The sequence below is a fragment of the Trachinotus anak genome, unplaced genomic scaffold, assembly GCF_046630095.1.
Source record: "Trachinotus anak isolate AG129_WGS33_773 ecotype Australia unplaced genomic scaffold, CSIRO_AGI_Tana_v1 ptg000005l, whole genome shotgun sequence".
Classification (NCBI taxonomy): Eukaryota; Metazoa; Chordata; class Actinopteri; order Carangiformes; family Carangidae; genus Trachinotus; species Trachinotus anak.
In genome coordinates this window covers 16,265,261-16,280,326 of record NW_027273856.1, presented here as the reverse complement: position 1 = coordinate 16,280,326, position 15,066 = coordinate 16,265,261, and the positions used below count along the sequence as shown (strand labels likewise).

At 46.2% G+C, this 15,066-nt stretch overlaps 1 protein-coding gene across 1 annotated transcript in view; it reads left to right on the top strand.

Moving 5' to 3' along the window:
- mep1a.1 (meprin A, alpha (PABA peptide hydrolase), tandem duplicate 1) overlaps positions 1-11,532 on the top strand; it is a 193,228-nt gene extending 181,696 nt beyond the window's left edge. The window contains exon 14 of the mRNA XM_071478570.1: positions 11,523-11,532. The gene's annotated coding sequence lies outside the window, so the exon portion shown is untranslated. The remainder of the gene's footprint in view (positions 1-11,522) is intronic.
- Positions 11,533-15,066: the final 3,534 nt, after the last annotated feature.

The window sequence follows — 15,066 nt, the reverse complement described above, 5'->3', positions numbered from 1 at the left end:
CGTCATCAAGTCGACCTGAGCACTGGGCGAAGGCTGCATTCAGCACATTTCTAACAGTTCTAATTTGCCGTTCCCAGACACCGCCTGCATGGCTGGCAGAGGGGGCGTTGAAGAGAAATTCACATTGCCTCTCAGACAGGAAAATTTCCAGTAGCTTGATGTTGCAAGTGCTTCCTTAAACTCATTTCTGGGGCCAACAAAGTTAGAACCTTGGTCACAGTGTAGTTGTCGGACAGCTCCTCTGAGACTGATAAAACATCGCAATGCATTGATGAATGAGTCTGTTGACAAATCTTCGAGCATCTCGATATGGACAGCTCTTGAATACAGACGTGAAAATCAGGCCAGATCTTTTGTATTCTTTGCGGGCTTTCTTTACAATGAACAGGCCAAAACAGTCCATGCCGCTATTTGTAAAAGGTGCTGGGGCTTCAAGACGTTCTTTAGGGAGTTCAGCCATCCGTTGGTTCTCTGTTGGCCGTCGAAGTTTCCTGCAAAGCACACAGGTGTGTATCAGTTTAGCAACCAGCTTGCTCCCACCAATGACCCAGAATCCATTTGTCCTAAGCTCCATTTGTGTCTGGCTTCGACCCTGATGGCATGTCTTAGCGTGGCAGTGGGACACAATCAGCTTAGTAATATGACTGTTGTTTGGTAAGATGATTGGGTGCTTGATTTTGTGGCAGAGAGATGTTTTAATCTCCCACCAACACGGAGAAGTCCTTCAGACCAGATGGGATCGAGACTGAAGAGAGAGCTTGAGTTTGGGAGGTCTTTTTCACCTTGAAGTGTCTTTATCTCATGGGGGAAGGCTTGCTGCTGTACGATTTTAATCACTGCCTCAGCAGCCTTCTCACGCTCCTCCACAGTCACATGTTCACTATGTTGTTTTTGTTTAGAACTCAGTCTCTTGATTCTTGCAACCACTTTTACAAGTGTTGCCCATGAGGAAAACTGACTCAGATGCTGGAGGATGTCGTTGCAGTTATCGGCTTTGGTTGCAAGCACCTGAATTGTCTTGACTTCAGGATCACCGACGAGCAATTCTGCTGAAGTGCTGGGTGTTAGATGTAATTCACGCTCCCAGAGAAACTTTGGTCCTCGCAGCCAGTTCGTTGAGTGAATGTCTGACGCATGAAGACCTCGGGATGCGTGATCTGCCGGGTTTTGTGACATTTCCACATAATACCACTGACTGGGATTACTATTATCTCTAATCAGCTGAACACGGTTTGCAACAAATATGTGGAATGTATATGTTGATGTACCCAAGCACAACCTGCGAATCAGTCCAGAAAATTTCTTGATCAATTTTCATGTCAAGCTCACCCTTTAACATGACGCTTACTTTTAAAGAAACCACCGCTGCTGCGAGTTCAAGTCTCGGGATACTTGTGACCCTTGAGGGTGCGACCCTTGCTTTTGCCATCACGAGACTGCAATGGACTTCATCCTTGTCATTTTTGTACCTGAGGTAAGAACATGCACCATATCCTACGCAGCTGGCATCTGAAAAATGGTGTAACTCTACACTGACAATGTTATGAAAGTCATGTGGGTGGTAACATCTTGGAATTGAGACCTCTTTCAACTTGATAAGACCATTTATCCATTCCTCCCACCGTGGCTTTACATCTTCTGGGAGTGGGTCATCCCATCCGATGCCTCTGTGACAAAGCTCTTGAAGGATACGTTTTCCATTTAAGCTGAATGGAGCAATGAATCCGAGTGGATCGTAGAGAGAGGAGATGACAGACAAACAACCACGACGAGTTGAAGGCTGATCTTTCAAGCTGATGTTAAAGCTGAAAGTGTCGTCCTTTAGCGACCATTGAATGCCGAGAGCACGTTCTGATGGGGTTGGATCAAAACCTAGAGGCTCAATGTTTGCTGCTCTTTCAGAGGGATCTAAGCAAGACAGTGCTGCTTCTTCATTTGAGTTGAATTTGTGAAGGCGTAGGCCTCCTCTTTTGCACAACTCTTGTGACTCAGTGATCAGTTTCTTGGCTTCCTCGACTGATGAAACGCTGACTAAACCGTCATCAACGTAAAAAATTTTCTCCACGAATGTTGATGCTGTGGGATAGTTAGCTTTGTGTTGTTGTGCTAGATGCTTCAAACCAAAATTGGCGCATCCTGGGGACGAAGCGGCTCCGAAGAGATGAACCGTCATCCTGTACTCCTGTGGTTCCTTCTCCAAATCACCACCTTTCCACCAGAGGAACTTCAGATAATTTCTGGATTCTGGAGTAACAGAGAATTGATAAAACATTCTTTCAATGTCACAGATGATGGCTACAGCTTCCTTCCTGAATCTGCAAAGTACTCCTATCAGAGGATTGATTAGATCAGAACCAGTTAGCAGAGTGTCGTTTAGAGAAACTCCATGGAATTTGGCCGAACAGTCAAAAACGACTCTCAACTTATCCGGTTTTCTGGGGTGATAGATGCCGTGATGCGGCAGGTACCATTCTGTCTGTCCCTCGGATGTCGTAGGGGCAGGCTCTGCATCACCTTTGTTGATGGTTTCCTCCATGAATGTTTTGTATTGATCACAGTATTGTTTGTTGGCCTTTAATTTTTTCTTGAGACACTGTAGGCGAACCGTGGCTAGCTTCTTGTTGTTTGGCAGGTTGGGTGGACTGTTGCCTTTGAAAGGGAGAGGCATTTCATAATGCCCATCCTCTTTCTGTGTGATGTGGTTACTGAGGAACTGTATGAAATGAACATCTTCTTGAGACACATATTTATCCTCATACGTTCTCTCAATAAAGTCTGATTCTAGGGCCTTTAGGACATCTGTCGCTGGTGGAACTGGCAGTTCCTTTACTGTGAGTCGATGCACAAAGCTCTGACTTCCTTGTCTGTCTAGGTGGGGGTTTGATGAGCCTATTATACTCCATCCTAGTTCTGATCTCTGTGCGAACGGTTGGTTTTTGTCACCTAAGATGACTTCACGAGGAGCTAGTGCTGCTGGACAGTCGTATCCGATTAGGAGCCCTACATCACAGTCTTGGAGGGGTGGTAACTTATCTGCCAAGTTTCTGAGATGAGGCCACAGTAATGCTGTTTCCTTTGTTGGAACATAAGACTTATCCACCGGGATAAAGTCACGGCTGTAGGCCTGCTGTAGTTGAATGCGGCTCTCAGAGTGGAGTCCTCGAACTTGTAGACCATGAACACTCTTACTCGATATGATTGTGTCAATTGCTGTCATAGTACTAAGTTTCAGTTTTACTGGTTGGACATCCACATTCAATTTATCAAGTACATCTTCTAAGACAAATGTTGAATCACTTTGTGTGTCTAGTATTGCGTATGTGAGTATTTCTCTGTGTGGTTCTTGCACTGAAGACACAAAGACTGGGACGATACTTGAGGTAGCAGATGCACGTTGTGTTGATGTATGGGACATGACTTTGTGTGTTTCCTGGCTTGCATGTTCTTCTGTAGAAGTGGAGCTATTCGTTATTGCTTCCACAGGTCTTTGTTTCCTGTCTTCGTGCAAGCAGGTTGGGTGACGACGGTTGCATGTGTTGCACGTGTGTCGCCTCTTACAATCTTTAGTCATATGACCCTTTCTCAAACATCCAAAGCAGAGCCGATTTTCATAGATAAATGCCTTTTTATCTTCAACACTCTTAGCTGTGAAAGTGGGACACTTTGTAATGCCATGAGCTTCACTTTTACAGACAAAGCAAGGTGATTTTGATGATCTGTTTGTTTCATACTTCTCTTGAGCGAAACTCTTTGGTTGTGTGTTTGTGTTTAAGGCTTTGGCTCTCTTTGGGATTCTATCATCTACAGGTTTAAAATGTATCAACAGTGGAGAAGCAATAGGGTTACAAGCTATCCGTGCTTCTCTGCTCAGGAACTCTGTGAAGCATGCAAGATCTGGATAGCTGCCTGATGTGTCAAGTTCATCTACAACAATTCGACTCCACTTTCGAACAATCCATTCTGGCAGTTTTTTGAGTAACTTGTGGTTTTCCTCACAATTGTTAAAGATAGCTAGTCCTTTGACATATGGGATTGCCTCAGTGCAGCCTTGGAGGAAGTCGGCAAACTCTCGTAGTGCTAGTGGGTTGTTTGTGCTGATCTTTGGCCATTTCATGAGCTTATCATGGAAAGCTTTCTGTATGATGAACGGATTCCCATATCTGTCCTGTAAAACTTTCCACGCTCCATTGTATGCATTCTCTGAATCTCGATAAAAGAAACCTTCTACAGCTTTTCGCGCTTCTCCAGCAAGATCATTTTTGAGATAGAACATCTTCTCACTTGCTGAGAGTGGTTTTCTGTCAATAAGAGTCATGAATGACATTTTCCAATCTGAAAATCTTAAAGGGTCACCACTGAACGTGGTGGGTTCAGGGACTGGCAAGCGATTCATACTTAATGAGCTAGCAATTGCTTGTGCTAAACTGACAGACTCCTGGGTCATTGTCATTTCAGAAGCTGCTTGGCAAGGTTGGAATGATGCAACGTCTGGATTCAATTGAGGTTCAGTTTTCAGCTTTCTGTAGCAAGCGGAGCTAGTTTTGTTGATAATTTCTTCGTTGTGGTTCTCTAAATCTTCAAAACTGTCATATGCTCTCACACGAGCTGCTGCTATAGCAACCTCTTTCTCTGCTTGTAACTGTTGCAGTTTTGCTCTCTCTTGTTCCAACTGTTGTTGCATTTCCACTTCTCTTTGTTTCATTTCTGACAACATTTTTGCCTCTTTGAGTTTCCATTCACTTTGTAATTTGTGAAGATGTGCTTGCTGTGCTTGAATTTCTTCTATGGCCTTTGATTGCTCCAGCTTAGCAGCAAGCTCTGCTTCTGCATCTACTCTACCGCTGTGCGTACTGGTTGAGCCAGAGTGGTTGCTCAATTTCTCTGATGACGCTACTGAGCTTGTAGTTTCAGTCTTGGTGTGGCCAAAGACAGACCCATATTCATTTTTGTTTAACGTTTCTCTTACTCTTTCTTTCTCAAGTTGATTATTATAATCTTCATTAACAGTCTCTAGACGGTTACTTATGAGACTACAGATTTCCTTTGTTAGCGTAACACAGGCGTCCATTTTGTTGACAATCTCAGATGTGGTGCTACTGTTACGTAGGATAGGTTCATATTGCTGTCTTACGGCGTCGTGCTTTGTTTCAATATCTTGCTGTAATTTATTGAGGTCTTCTAATGAGCAGAGGGTTTTTAGTTTTGTCCTTGTCTCCCTTGCTCCTAGCTTCCAAGAGTCATAGGCTTTGTTAAATGTTCTTTCACGTTTTTTGATGTCTTGGTTATGCTTCTCTTGGCCTTTCTCTGTTAGCTTTCTCTCACGTGAGCTAGACCTGAGTGGTGTGCCTGTGGGATTGTTTGTTTCTTCTGTTGGGAGTGACATTTTGTTTGCATGCTGCTTTAAATTGACTGTAGCCCTTGATTGTCCTATGCTTGAATCTATACTTATAAGCTGTAGCTATCTTTTACCACAGAGTAATACTAATGTCAAGCATTTACAGATTATGGACATTCAACAGGATTTTTTAGCATAAAACAGTAACAACAAAAATGTCATAAATGAGCACTGTAGACATTAATAGCTAAAGAGCTTCACCTTTTAAACCTTTTCATAAACAGACATATCATGAATTATTACTCCTTAAACACATGTACCACTTGTCTTGAAATATTAATCAATTTCAGAACTGTTATGCAATAGAAACTAACTCACAAATTATTTTGACCTTAAATGTGATATGTTAGTATGTTAACACTTTAGTTACGCTGTAAGCTTGTATGTGTGTGTAAATAGTCCCATTTTGCTCCTTGACGCTTAATGTCTCTTTTTCAGCATCCGTAGTTGTACTTTTAGTGTGCTGTCCTTTTTAATCTTGCCTGAGCAGGATGTGGATGCGAGTGGAGTCAGCTGGCTGGTAACAGGTTGGTAGCTGGATCTCAGATGAGATGGCGCCAGCTTCTCTGTATGGATGGCAGGTCTCTTGCATCAAAGGAGTTTTCACTGTAGTGGCCCACTTGGAATTACCACACAAGATGCAGAGAGCTTCGACTGGTGTTACTTTAATTCTCTCCTCTTTTCACCACTGGCATTTGACACCTTCTGACACCGTGAATACTATGAAAAATAACAGAAATACAAATGCCATAGTACCAGATTTCACCATCCAATAGAAAAGATAAATAAAATGAACCACTCTTTTACGAGTACACCATTAGCCTCCTCCTACCTCCTTCTGCTTCCAAGGGCGCTAAGTTTGAGCTCAGCCTGCTAGCAGCCTGTCTTCCTCACACACACACCTCGCAGTAACAGTCCTTACATGAGAAATACAATAACACAAAACACGGAGCGAACCACGATAAAATAACCTTTCACAACTGTCAACACAAGATACGACATGTTAATAGTTTGTTTGCATATTTTACCAGTTCTTTAGTATCGTGAGCATGTTGTTTTTTGCTGAGACGGGAGCGGGAAATCTAGTGTCTTCGATGACAGGAAGCAACAAAACAAGAGTGGTGCTCTTCAAAATAAAAGTACAAAAGTAAAGTGGCATAACTGCATAACTTATCATAAACAAGATTAACTGCCATTTACAGGCAATAAGACCAAAAATGTATCACCAGGCTGGAACTGACGCACAACTGCTTTCCTGTCATACCGCTTCTTCATGCTGACCTGAGAAGAGGTGAGGGCCTCCTTCGCCAACAAGGTCGCACGATGCAAATGCTCCTTACACCGTGACGCAAAATCCTGCACATTAGTTTTTGAAGAGGAGTCAGCCAGCACCTGCTCCTTTAGCACCTTCAGTGGGCCACGCACATTTCCACCAAACACCAGTTCAGCTAGGCTGAACCCAAGGGACTCCTGTTTCCCTGTGTCATGACAGTATTTCCTCAACATTGACTTTAAGGTCTTATGCCAGCGCTCAAGTGCACCTTGTAACTCAGGATGGTAGGTGCTGGACACAGAATGAGACACACCTAAAGCCTGCAAAGTTTGTTTTCAGGTCTTTGACAGAAAATTGGTTCCTTTGTCAGTTTTGCACAAATTTAGGCACACTATCTGATGCACCAGGCCACGATCCTCACCGGCTGCACCACCTGAATGGGGGTTCCACTTTCGCATTAACACACCGTCATCAACCATGAACGACTAATTTTTATTACACTCACTAGCGCCCTCAGCAGCAGCAGCGAAATATATGGCCAAAGATGGATCGCACTTCTGAGCCACTTCACTAACTCCCCAGCAGGTGGCAACTTATTTTCCGAAAAAACAGAGGCAAATAGGGAGTCGGACAGGGCAACATCCTGAGCCTGCTTATGGGCCTGAGCTTTTGTCAAAACATAACTCAGGATGGTAGGCGATGGTAAGATGACTGCAGGCCAGGTCATCTTGTTCAGACGCAGGGATGGGGGCATCAACCATTTCAGGAACAGGATAGACTTTACCCCCAGCTATGTCGTTTCTAATGATGAAGTCGACACCATCAACTGGAAAACATGAGTGGACTGCTACTGGGAAGAAACCAGAGACCAGAGCACACTATATATGGATACGATGTAGGGGTGCAGGCACAAAACCCATCTCAATACCTCTGACCACAGAGAATAAGAGATTGAGAGCCCCCAGTGTCTCGCAACACAGTGACTTGCTGCTGATCCTCAGCCTTTCCTGTGAGTGACACAAAACCAGTGAAGATAAAAGGCTTAAAACAGGCATCAGGCTCTTTCGATGTGGTGGTCTGGCCAACAGGGGACACCGATTTGACCAACCCTACACCCTTATGCTGCTTTGGAGCCTGCTGTTTATGCTTAAGTGCTTCACAATCTGCAACCAGATGGCCAGGCTTATGGCAAAAGAAACACTGTTTCTCCCCCTTGGGACCTGAGGATGCAGCACTAACTAGCGGGACGGGCTTATCAATGGCCCTGTGAGACAATTCATTGCAGGAAGAGGGGTCTTGCCTAACAAAACCACTCTTATGTATTAGGGCAAATTCTTCTGCAAGGGTAGCAGCCCGCTGCAGAGTAGTCACTTTCTGTTCATTAAGATACACTACAGTGCACTCAGGAACATAGCTTTAAACATCCTCCACCAATACTAGCTCACACATAGAGGCCATGTCTTTCACCTTGCATGCTGAGCACCACCAGTTGAAAAGGATCGCCTTTTCTCTAGCGAAGTCGATGTAGGTCTGACTAGATGTCTTCGTAAGATCTCTAAAACACTGTCTATAAGCCTCTGGCACCAAGTCATAGGCTTGTAAAATCGCACCTTGAAGCATCTCATACACTAGGCTATCTTTAACTGACAGAGAAGAACATGCCTCCTGAGTCCTACCAGTCAATTAACACTGCAGCAGAATGGCCCACACATCTTTTGGCTAGGCTGCACACCTGGTGCAAAGCCAACAGCTTGCTGTTCAGTCGCCTCTTCCACTGTGGGACAGGGCAGTCCTCACATGGGTATACTGTGGCCTCCAATCCTGGAGACTCCACAGACGCCAGCAAACTAAAAATCCTCTTGCTTACCAAAGCAGTTTCAAGAGCTGCTTTCAGCTAACTTATAGCAAGACTGCTAGGCACCGGAACTCCATAAAACTCCGCAATCTTGTGCAAGTCGCTTTTCACAGTGTGGGATTGGCCACAAACTCATCTCAAACAAAAGATGCCATACTCACCGGGTGATAGAAGAACAGCTTTCAGGCTATGGAATAACTGATTGCCGTATGTGCTGCCGAGCTAAGCTAAACGATGCCATAGCTACTGCTGAGAACTGCTTCCCAGCCCAGGATTACTCCAAAAATAAGAAAAGCAAAATAACAAAAGAGTGCCTGACGGAAGGACTGAAGCAGCCCAGCTGGACACTCAACTACTTAACTGAGAAAGCTGCTCAATTATCGCAGTAGCCACGAGAGACTAAAGCACAAAGAAAACGACTTACTTGGATCTTACACTAGCCTCCTAATCTTTCTCTGATCCCGGACGAGCTCCCAAATGGTATGTCCCTGAGTGATCCAGGGGAGTGGGAAACTAACAGAATAAATGAACCGGGGAGAAAGGAAACCAGGTGTGGCAACCAGGGTTTTATGTTAACCAATTGATACACTCTAACCTTAGCTCAGTGTTGCCAGACAACGCCACCCGGGGAATTTCACCCAGGGAACTCTTACAATCTTTAAGGCACTCAGGTCTGTCATACAACGGGGCAGAGACAAGATACAGTTACAGAATTATTTAATTAAACATATCAAATAATAAAAGGGATCAAATTGCATCCACACTGATGTTGCAAGGGAAAGAAAGGAGACCAGTCAGGGTGGAGGCCTACCAGTAGGGAGATGGGTCCAAGGAGTAAAAGGGGGTCCCAGGAAAGTCACCCCAAACACTCGTGAAACGCACACAATAGTGAAAATCAACCTGGGGTGAAAACACACACACAGCACACAGGGAAGAGACACTGCCACCGGGGACACCACATCCACAACGTCCACCACCGTAGTCTTGACCTCTGAAAGGACACAAACACAATTGAAGGTATAGAAACAAATAAAAAAATAAATAAACAAAATCAAACCTAACCGCACAAAAAAAGGAAATAACTAGATAAATAAAGAAATCACTACAAAACAAACTGAATCATAATTGGACAGACAACAATTATGTGCAACCTGCTAAAAGTAACCACAATAAACGTACAATTAATACAGGCAACCGACATTACTAATTGCAAGTTGCAGGCAACTTAAATTCCCACAGAACAAAACAAAATCAAATAAACAATCATCTAAGCTTAATTACATGCGGACACTCACATAAGGCGAGTGGACGCACACAACAAAATATACACACATATAAATTCCCCAAATCGGTCCCCAAAAGTACAACAATTCCCTAGACAGGGAAGTGCATGAACCAGAGGACCCACCGGCAGTAATCGTGCAGAGCTCACCAGACCCGCGGAACCCAATCTGGCCCTTCAACAAAAACAACAGTCTTATTTACTGTCAAACTAAACACGCAAACTGACAGCGCAGCCACCACTAGCCTACCTGCAAACACCAGCAGAAGAGGGACGGGGATGAGGCAATAGGAAGTAACGTGCCCTCGGCCTCTGCAAACAAGAAAGAGAAATCCGTGACACCTACCAGGCATGCAATTAGAGGCCATCTTTTTTAAATTAGATGATACAGATCCACAATGCTCATCACCCTGCTAAGCATGGAAGGATGGCAAATAAGATAGTTTATTATAAAGTAAATAAGGTAAACCAAGATCCTTTAACAAAAAAAAGAAAACAAGCTCCAGGAAACGGTTGAAAACAAAGAAAACAATCAAAAAACTCTAAGTTAAAATGAAATCACCCTCCCAGCCACAGGGAGTAACACGTTAACACCATCTCATATACACACACAGCCTTCACGCTCCCACCTGGCCTACTGGCACCGGCACACCTCAGCTCCCAGCCTTTATACTGGCTCTGATGAGCAATAGGACACCAGTGTGCTCCAATGCCAAGTATTTATGGTAAATAGTAAATAAGATGTCATTCTATGCCTGGTTATGCTCTGTGACGTGGAGTTTTACATGATGTAATGTGTGATGTGTTCTACAGATAAATTAAACATCCCAAAAATAATACACTTTTACAATTTGGTGGACTGGCTGTGAATATCACTTGTCAGACTTGCCACGATGGCTCGGCTAACAAAGGCTATTTTAGCTGAGAAATTATTTTACTATGTTCACACATACTCATGGGGGCGATGACAGTCTGACAGCCGCACCCGCCGTTGGGAAACGGTATGTGCTGATGAAACATGAATGGCATACCACTGGAGATCATATGCTGCTGAGGGGATCTGCATACACAGCTCCACCACTATACCAACAGCCACTTTAAAATCAGGGCGTCTCTCCACATTTATCAGCTCTAATTCAACAACCTGCTCTGGACTCAAACCACCACAGCAGCTATCAAACACCCAAAATAGCTTTCACCAGCCAACATACACAGACTGTTCTGTGTTTATGTGTGAAAAGGTGTGTCCCTCTGAGTTGCTGTCGGGGGGAAGTTCATGGGCTTTACCACTGATGTTGTGAGGGTGTGTCTCTTGGTCTGGAGGAATAAAGTGCAGTGGAGTTGCTGCTGGACACGCTGTCTCGTCTCCTGTCCTGTTTATTGTTTTTCTATATTCATACAGTATAGGCGAACCCAGAACGCTCGGCTACATTGATGGCAGCGGTGTTCTTCTGTAAACCGCTGTTTGTGTTTCGTTGTGCGTTTAGTCTGTTGCGGCGCCGTGTCTGTGTTTATTAGCTTAGCTGCCCCAGTATAGCTAGCTGGCTAACCTCGCGCGGTGCTTGGAAGACGTGCGCTACGTTGTCGACATGTGGCGTGCGGACGAGGACCCTTTTAAACCTGGTTCGAGCATGCTTGGCAGATACTCACCGGGCGGAAATGTTAAAATCGACCTGCCTGCTCCTTTCACTGGTGACGGGAGCCAGAGTTTCCTCAGCTGGGCGAGGCAGTTGGAGGTGGCCGTCACCTGGAGGTGTACTCTGCTGATGTGAGCCGGCATTTCCGGATTATGGTGATGTTGCACAGAGGGAGGAAAAGTTTCGGCGCTTCCTGGCTGGTCTTGACCTGGCGTTGAAAGCCAAGTGTCTGGAGATTGGCGCCACGGACCTGGAGGAGGCTTTGCATGTGGCGGAGCGATGTGAAAATGCCAGAGTGGCCCTACAGAGAGACTATGTGGGTACTGCTGCTGCTGTCTACGGTGGTGGGAGCCCATCTGTACAGTCTGTGTCGGTCTCTGAGGGTCTTCAGTGAGCTGTTGAGAAGCTAACAGAGGACATGCACACCATGAGAGTGGAAATGAAAGAACTTTATGAGGAAAATCAGAGACTGAGGGCATGGAATACTGACATGAGGGGCCGCAGGTTTTGCTTGCCCTCGGGAGGACGCTGTAACTGTACCTGTGGTACAGTGGTACGTGTGGGCCTTAAGTTGAATCCCAGGAAATGCCACCTTGCCAGGGACCATGTTGTGTTCCTGGGCCATGTGGTCTCCAGGGATGGTCTCCAGCCAGACCCACGGAACACTGACAAGGTGAGAACTTGGCCAACCCCCCGCACCCCGTCAGAGGTCAGGGCCTTCGTGGGTCTATGCTCCTATTATAGGAGATTTGTGCTTGGTTTCTCCCAAAACGCTGCACCACTGAACTGGCTGGCAGGGAAGAATGTGCCCTTTGAGTGGTAGGCTGAGTGTGAGGCGGCATTCACCTACCTCAAGCAAGTGCTTACATCCTCTCCGGTGGTGACGCTACCTAACTTTGCATTTCCTTTCAAGGTGTACACCAACGCCTCTAAAGACTCTGTTGGGGCAGTGCTGGCGCAGGACGAAGAGGGTTGTGAGAAGGTGATAGCCTACGCCAGCCAGGCCCTCACACACACACAGAAGAGATGGTCCACCTTCGACAGGGAGTTATGGGCCGTGGTGTGGGCAGTGCGTGAGTTCAAACACTATGTGGGACTATCTACATTCTCCATCATCACTGACCATCGCCCTCTGCTGGGCCTCAGGCGCATGGCTATTGATAATAACCCTACTGGACGGAGGAGTAGGTGGGTGCTGGAGTTGGACCCAAAAATGCTGACGCTCTGTCCTGCCGGCCCGTGTCCCCTGACCCAGTCAAGCAAAATGCTCCTTCAGCTGGACTGTACACCGTGGCCTCAGTGGAGGCATCTGACCACTCTCCACCTGCGGACGGGGCACAATCGGAGCCGGTTCCTGTCTATTCACTCTGTGGTAGTGGAGCTGAATTGCAGTCACTACAGCGTGAAGACCCTGACATTAGAACTGTGTTGACTTGGTTGGAGCAGGGCATGGTGCAGCGGCCTCGTAGACTCCCCAGAGGTTCCTCTGCCAGCTTGAGGAAGCTATGGACTGAGTTTCACCGTCTGTTGGTGATTGAGGGACTGCTGTGCCGCACGGCGTTGCCTGAAACCATGGGAGAGAAGCGAATTCAGGCTGTTGTTCCTGCAGCCATGGTGCTGGAGCTCCTTCAGCAGTTGCATGGGGGGCCAGCTGCTGCACACTTTTCTGCTGAGCGTGTGTGGGAAAAGGCCAGGCAATCCTGCTACTGGCCTTTCATGTTGAGAGACATAAGACAGTGGTGTGAGCAATGCAGGGCCTGTCAGACTCGCAGGACCCCCATCCCAGGGCCGAGGGCTCCCATGGGGGGGTCCCAAGTTGGCCGTCCTCTGCAGAGGGTGGCCGCAGACATCCTGGACATCCATGACGTCTCGGGGGAACAGGTACATCTTAGTTGTGGAGGACTGCTTTACTAAATTTGTTTCCCTGTATGCTTTACCGAATCAGACAGCGCACTCAGTCGGACGCTGCCTTTTTGAGGATTATGTATTAGTGCATGGTGTCCCGGAAATCCTGCACAGTGATCAGGGCCGTCAGTTCGAAGCAGAGGTGATTCAGAGCCTCTGTCAGTGGCTAGGGATTAAGAAGACATGCACCACTGCCTATAATCCCAAATCTGATGGCATGGTGGAGTGTCACAACCGGACTTTGATCGATCAGCTGGCGAAGATGTTGCTTTCTTATGGGGGTGAATGGGACGCTTATGTGAAGCAAGTCGCCTTTGCATATAACACCTTTAAACATGCCAGCACTCGGTTCACCCCCTTCTACCTCATGCATGGACGTGAGGCCCGGGTTCCTGCTGACGTGCTGGTGCCTGCTAGTGCTCTGGACTCCCAAGACACTGGATCCCAGATGGAGTATGCATCCACCATTGCAGAGCGGCTGGAGTCAACCTTCAGCACAGCCAGGCTTAACTCTGCAGAGGCTCATGAGAGACAGAAACTGTACTATGACGAGAGTAGCTGCCACCGTTCCTGTGGTGTAGGTGTGCTGGTGTGGCTGAACAACCCCACGGAAAGCCGTATGAAGCTGGCACCACACTGGAAGGGCCCATATCGGGTCCTGCAAGTGCTGGTTTCTGGTGGAGAGGCTGCATTAACATATCGCATCATCAACCCTCTTGACCCAATGGAGCGGGCTCAAGTGGTTCATCATGACAGACTGAAACCGTACATCCTGCCATTGCCTGCACAGACTGTTCCTGCCACTTCTGTTGCCGTTATGTCTCCTCCTGTGGTCGAGTCTTCACCAGTTCACCGGCTCCCACAAAGCAGGAATCAGCCTCAGGCTGGTGAGTTGGACAATGGACTGTGGGGGAACTCGCCAGAGCTCAGGTCCGGACAGTCTCGCAGGGGACGAGTGGTGCGACCGCCGTCCCATTTGCAGGACTTTGTCATGTATTGAAGATACTGTGTACTGGGCTAGGCAATGCAGTGAAAGCTTGCTGGTTTAAGAAAAAAAAAAAGAAAAAAAAGTTTTTTGTTAATTTTACTTCAGGCTAGGTTTCATGTGTATAGCCTCAAGGTGTTGCATAAATGTTTGGCATTATTGGTTATATGTTTGGATCACTTGTTACAGGGTGACAGTATTGTTTAAACTTAACCACTGCTTAGAAGATTTACAGTCCAGGTACGTTAATGTATATTCTGGATTATTTGTATTGACTATATTGCGGTCCTGTTGGGATTACAGGTAATAGGAATTTGTGGGGGTATTCTTCCCATGTGTTTTAATTTTTTTTTTACAGGTTGTGTTTTGTTTTGTCCCTGGTTCTGTTTCAGGTGAAACGTGGACGTTTCTTATTGAGGGGGGGATGTGTGTAACAGACTGTTCTGTGTTTATGTGTGAAAAGGAGGTGTGTCCCTCTGAGTTGCCGTAGGGGGGAAGTTCGCAGGGTTTACCGCTGATGTTGTGAGGGTGTGTCTCTCGGTCTGGAGGAATAAAGTGCAGCGGAGTTGCTGCTGGACACGCTATCTCGTCTCCTGTCCTGTTTATTGTTTTTCTATATTTATACAGTATAGGCTACAATATGAACACAAAGCTAGCTCACACAGTGTGTTGGTAAGCATAAACACATGACCATCAAGAAAAGCACAACTCATTACAGGTCTACACAGTATGAA